Raw genomic sequence first — 6711 nt, forward strand, 5'->3', positions numbered from 1 at the left:
AAGTACAGAGAACAAACTCAGGCTATACTCAGGTCTAAGTCAGTGTTCCTTTAAAGACATGAAAGTTGGTTAACCATCAAGAAATATGAAAGCTATTTGCACGCAGCAGCTAAATTGGTTTGAGGACATGTGAAGAATGGACCATACTAGGTCTGATGCTTCTTAGAAGTTAGACCATAAGACAGGCATCCTTGTGGTAGACCCAGATGTATGTACCCTAACTATATTGGAAAAAAGGGGCAGCAGGAGGAAACTCCATCTCGGAGATGAGAAAACCAGGAACAGAGACCAGAGTGTTAGGTCTGTTGGGACTGTAACTCCATGCTTATTGACACATCAGAGTTAGAGGAAGAAAGATATCAATTCTGCAGTCAGTAGTCCTTACCTGCAACACACCCAAGGCTCTATAAGTTGGAATTCTGACTCTTAAATGGCTAGTGAAAAAAATCTTGGTAGTTAGGCATTATTTTGATCACTTAAACTCTTATTAAAATCTCTGAAACAATCAACCATAATTGAACATATATTGCTATTAGAGTGGCCTTAACCCAAAAACTGAAAATGTGTAATAATTATTATGGGTATCTCAAATAACTTAGCATTTAGTAAACATATTTTGATACTATAGGACAGAGAAAGACAATAAATTGCCAGAAATTAGTTAGATATAAGAGTAGTTAAGATTAGTATTGCTTTTATGTTCATAAATATTATTTATATTACTATAAACATCAAAGAGACCAGTTTTCATTCTATGATAATTAGTCAAAAATAAGTAATTAGTAATTAAATAATAAGTTAGTCAAATTATTGTCAATATCCAGCTTATGCAGTTCAGAACTACTTCATAACCAGTTAAAATTTACTTTATAATTTTTCAGTGAACTCAATGACTTTTTTTTTCATGTTTCCTTCCATTGAAAACTTTCTTCTGAATATTTATTACAATGTTATCTGATTTTTCTTCTTAGGATTTATGCAAGATAGTAAAAATTTTGAAAAAACATCCTTAAAGAACAAACAACTTTTAGGAAGAGAATTAACCTCTTCAGCTACTCACTTGTTTAGGAAGGTTTCAGATAAAAATCGTAAAATATCCTAAAGTAAAAATAAATTTGGATCTAGGCCATTATTTTCCACTTAATAGTTATATTTAATTTCAGGATAGTGCGGAACGAGGAGCTGATGATACGAAGTGCAATATGAGAGGGAAACGGGGATCATGTGTTCATAAGTTAAATACTGAGTTACCTAGAGTGCCCCGAGTTGGCAGATACCAGGCTCACGATACTGTATAGAACTCTTCTTCCTCTAGTGTCAGCGAGTGTGTGATTGTGTAAGGAGCAGCGATTATAAGGACTATGTAATTTTGTAAAATACTTTTAGACCTCATGTTAGTGTACAGGAAAAAAAAAAAATAAGATGCCTTCAGAAAAGTACAAAGCACATAATAAATTACTGTATTTAATAAAGGCATTACTTTTAAAAAATACCAGGAGTACAATATAGTATAGTCCCCCAGGCACGAGACCGATATTTTTTTTTCTTATTTTCTTATATTTAGATTATAAATGGTTAAAGTTTAAATACTTGATTCTTTTATAGTTATTTATTTTACATTATGTTGTTTGAACATAACTGCTCATTCTTTCTTTCCTTAATTTTAGGTTAGTTATGTTAATTCGGTTTTGTGCCTGATGAATGTTTGTAAGTTTAATGAGTTCTAGTTTACATTCCACTTATAACAAGTGAATTGTTCTGGAAGGGATACTTTGGGCATCAAAAGTTATTTATGTTCTCATTCGAGGAATCAATTTGCTTAATGGTATGTGAGGCGAGGATCACATAGCTTGCAAATTAAATATAATCTGTGTAACTAACATTACATAACAAAGAAAAAGATTTAAAAAATTGAAAAAAAAAAAAAAAGAATTGTGTGTAAGTCAGTTTATAATAGAGAATTGAATGTTGTTATGAAGTAAATTGTTACATTCCAAAAACAGTTTCAACCATTTTCATTTGTTATGATTAATTTCCCTGAAGGTTGTTGAAACATATTTTGGTTACGGTTATTAATGTTAGACATTGCACATTTTCTTTGTCTTTCTTTTACTAATTGTTTCTTGTTTTTATTTTTTTTTTTCATTTTTTTTTAACACTCGAGGGTCATGGTGTCGGGACAAATATTCTTTCTTAGCTTCTTTATTTGCTTAAAATACAATGCGGTAAACATCGGTTGTTTGCCGATTATCTCGCCAACAAGTTCTGCGTGTATAGAAACAAAAAGTTTTGCTTGGAAAATTGTTTTATTTGTGAGAAAGATGAGCGTGTATTTAATAATTAGATTTAATGTAAATTTATTAAGTATGTGTGTCTTCACAGTTACCTAATGAGAGGGATATCTCTCTTGTCCCAGACCAAATGTAGCGTCCACTCTCCCAGTTCCTGGCCAGAAAAAACTTACTGCTCTTAAATTCCATAACACCTTGCACACAAGCATATATTTTCATTTATAAATATGTAAATAAATATAAAGAGTATGCTATATTTTTCTGTATCTAAGTATATATAAATATATATATATATAAATATAATTTCATACAATTGGCCTTTTAGTGAATATATGTAAATATGAGATATTATTTTTTAAAAATATTTCCTTGGTTGATAAATGGCATTTTGTGCAATGTATAGAGAACTATGTATAAAATAATTGAAAATTTAATTTACGTTTCTAACTTGTCCACTTTCTGTCACTGCCAGGCGTTTATGATCTGTCACTTAAGTTAAATTGTAAATTTGATATGTATGTTGTAAATTTGTGATGTTATCGGGGAGCGGAGGTATTTTGGTATGAGATGATATATATATTTTTATGGGAAGCAGAAATAAGCATAAATTCAACAAAAGTGATAGTGAAAAGAATATTGTGATGTATAAGAGAGTTTATTTTTAAAGGTGCAGTTGAATTATAAACCGGTTAGACAGATTTTATTACTGTTATTAATTTAGCAGAGTTATATAGTTTTATAGCTTCTATATTTTCATTAAAGTTATTTATGTCGCATCACATTTTTGAAATGCTAAGAGCTTTCTTAGTTCTTTAAAGTAAATTTTTAAAAAAATATATATATTGAGAAAGAGCCTACTTAAATTATGAAATGAGGAATGATCATTTTATGAATTGATTGGATTATGATAAGAATATTTTTAAAAAGTTATTTTTATATATATAAAAATGTTAATAATAACAAATTATAAAACAGAATCTACAAGATGTTGTAATTAAATGTTAAAACATTTATGGGTCTCATTATATGTAGAGTATTCTCATTTAAATGTAATGTGAAAAAAAAAAAACACAATAGCTTGAATTGTGATAACTTTTTGATGCTCCATATCTCAATGTGAGGAGTCGATGTGATCATTGTTTTGTTTGTTTTTCTTTTCAGATTGCCTCTGATATTTAATCTACCATTACTTTTAATATGTGTATTAAGAATGGAAAATTGTTACCTCAATTTATAGTTAACTTGTATTTTTACCATTTTAACAAGTCAGCATTACCATGTGAATATTTTATTAATGATATACTGTTACATTACTATCAATGTATATATTGTTAGCATCTTTTATGTGGATGCTGTTAAGATTTTTTGTTCCCGGCTCAAAGGCAAAATATCAGACAATTTTTAAATTACTTTCTATTTGCTGAAGGTCTCTAAATTACACATGGATAGTGTTTATTTAATTATAATTTTAAAAATTTGTTAGATCATTCATTGTTACTTTATAAGAAAAAAAATTGTCTACTGTTTTGCCTTTATTCTGGGTAAACAATTTTATGTGAATGAGATGTAGGTATAAATAAAACCAAAATATTTTATCTGTTTACTTATCATGTATCCTTTCAACACCCCTATCACAACTTAGAACTATTAACTATTATTTCAATTAACTGACTGGCTCCCTTCATTCAAAAAACTATGATAAGGATTTGATGTTGTGGGACTGAGTGCTTATTTTAAGGGTTATTAGCCTAAGATAAAAGGGGAGTTGCAAAAAACTAGATAACTTCGTACATTTAGCTTAATTTCAATGATAAATTGTTCTCTATTTACTGAAAATTTAAAAAAAAAAAATAGTTATAATTATCAATAAGATAATAAAAACTATTAGCTTTAATCTTAAGCTCTCCTTGGGTAATATTAAAAAACTGTAAAATCCAAATGGTTCAAATTTCCAAACCAGTTTATTAGCACCACTGGTATTCTCACTATTACATATTTGGAGCTCAAAGTATTTCATAATTCGTCAGCTGTTATAACATATTTGTTAGTTTTGGAAAAAAAATAAAATAAATTATTTTGTTTTAGTTGTATTCTTAATAAGTGCTAATGTGAGAATTAAGTATTTTTATCTACCCACAGTCACTAGTAAAAATTAAAAGGAGGTGTTTTCATCATTTGATTTCCTAATAGTCGAATTAACTTTCAATTGGAAGTTGAATAGTTCCCCAACATTGAAACTTCTGCTTCAATTTAGAACAGTAAAACCAGTTTAAAAATAAGTTTCTGACTTCATGTTTGATTTTAATTTAAATATTACCTGGGAAAATAAAATAAAATAAGGTAGGTAAAAGGTTAAATAAAATAATTTTGAGAAGAACTAAAACAACACTGGAATTATTGGGTTAGGTCAATAAATATTACCATCAATATAATAATTAAAAATATAAATGCTCCTGTGGAAAGATTTTCATTGGTGAATAATCCCTAAATTAAAAAAAAAAAGTATCAAGCAACGTATAAACTCCATTATTTACATTAGAAACCACTCAGCCATAAGCAACCATGTAATAAACTATAATCATAACCATGAAATCAGTTTTGATAATGTAAAGATATTAAATAAAGAAAAAATACAATAAAAATAAGGAATAACTTATTTATAAAAAGAAAAATAGAAAACACATTAAATGTAAAAGAAGACCTTAAACTTATTCCTGGACTCGGGAATCCAATCATATAATAATAATCAATTGAATTTCATCTCTCCCTCCCCCACAGTCTCTCATTAACCTTTGATGCTTACATAAATCTCGGCATTATGCAAACTTCATTGTGTAGTTATAAATTTAAATCTTATATATTTAAAAATATTGGGGCAGATTAGGTAAGTAAACAACATAATGTGTAAAAAACTTATTTATTTAATTAGACATGAAATTAATTGATTGCATTCAATTGAGGAAATGCTTATTAAATTGTAGAAGACTGAAGAGGGGAAGGGAGTTTCCCCAAAATATCCAAGAAAATGATAAATGAATTAAGCACTATTTTGTTTCAATTTTTAACCTAACGGCAGTATTAGATGATAAAAATTTGTAACATTTAAATTAAAAAACATGTATTGGTATATCGGTGTTAAAACCCAAGCAGAAAAGTAAGTGAAAACCATTCTGTCAGAAAATATTCATAGGATAGTAAGTACCTACCTAACTGAGACAGCATGATTATTATTGTAGAATAATTCACTCATTGAATGAGTGATGACTTTCGCCAGTAAATGTTCCTTTCATTATTTACATTTTTCACTTATCTATGCCTTTCTTCAGACAAGCCTATTATCATTAAAATGTATCTGTGTCAGCCATTAATTCTCTCAACACCTGTGTCACTAGATTCTTGAACTGTCTGGCAGAGAAAAGGCACCACCCGAAATGAAAATTATTTATTTTATACAAAAAAGGCTGAGAATAAATGACTTGAGCAAATCATAGTATCTAGCTAATGGCATTGGTAAACAGTGATTCACTATTTTATTTCTTAATCCAATTTTAGTACATATGATTCTTATAAGAATTATACATAACATAATTGAGATTTATAATAAAAAATATTTATTATTAAAACCTTGTTTTTGTAATACATAACTGACCAAATAATAAAAACAAAATACAAAAATGATTTAATTTAATAAATCTGTCATAACTACAAGAAATCAATGGAAAAAGTTATAACAATATTTATTGATAGTTGCTGACATGAAGAAATCATCTTCCACTAAACTTTTTCCAGATGTAGTTATGGCAATTTTTTTTTAATGTCTCATTGACATAAACATGTTTATAATGTTAAAGAACAGTTATTGTTTTGAAAAAGGCAATTTGTATGATGGTTTCGCGGTTACATTGCATTTATATACTTCTAATTTTATTGGGGAAAAAATGCTCTGAAAGAAGAGATAAAAACTATCATATAAATGAATAGTACTTACTACACATACCTTAGTGCTTACCATGAGTAATTGGAATACCTGAACATAGCAAAATGGACATGATGGGTTGTCACATACTGTATAATTGATAAATTTATTAAATAAAAATGCTTATATTTGCTACTTTCCCATCTTAAATCCTTGAGTGCAGTTCTAACATACTTGTAAATTGGTAGGTCTAGAAATAATGAACAAAAAAAATTTTCCTTTATTCTCTCATATACTTCGCCTTCTGCAATGTGGTACAATTGGTGCCACACACAGATGTGGGTAGATAGACCACTTGTACTAGCATTATTTAAAAGAAACAACTCCAAAGGTTTGGTAAATTAGATGAATATATGATGATATGAAGTCGCAATGTACTTATTGTGTTCCTTATTCATACATTCACAATAGCTAAGCAACCTATGAAATGCCTAGGTATTCTAT

At 28.4% G+C, this 6711-nt stretch overlaps 1 protein-coding gene across 4 annotated transcripts in view; it reads left to right on the plus strand.

The window, feature by feature from the left end:
* The window catches only part of ftz-f1 (ftz transcription factor 1), a 348349-nt gene extending 344455 nt beyond the window's left edge, over positions 1 to 3894 (plus strand). For all 4 annotated transcript variants that reach the window (XM_067051449.1, XM_067051451.1, XM_067051450.1 and 1 more), the window contains one exon: positions 1164 to 3894. The gene's annotated coding sequence lies outside the window, so the exon portion shown is untranslated. The remainder of the gene's footprint in view (positions 1 to 1163) is intronic.
* Positions 3895 to 6711: the final 2817 nt, after the last annotated feature.

This window comes from Halyomorpha halys, unplaced genomic scaffold (assembly GCF_000696795.3).
Source record: "Halyomorpha halys isolate HHAL.00 unplaced genomic scaffold, Hhal_1.1 Scaffold968.1, whole genome shotgun sequence".
NCBI classification, from domain to species: Eukaryota; Metazoa; Arthropoda; class Insecta; order Hemiptera; family Pentatomidae; genus Halyomorpha; species Halyomorpha halys.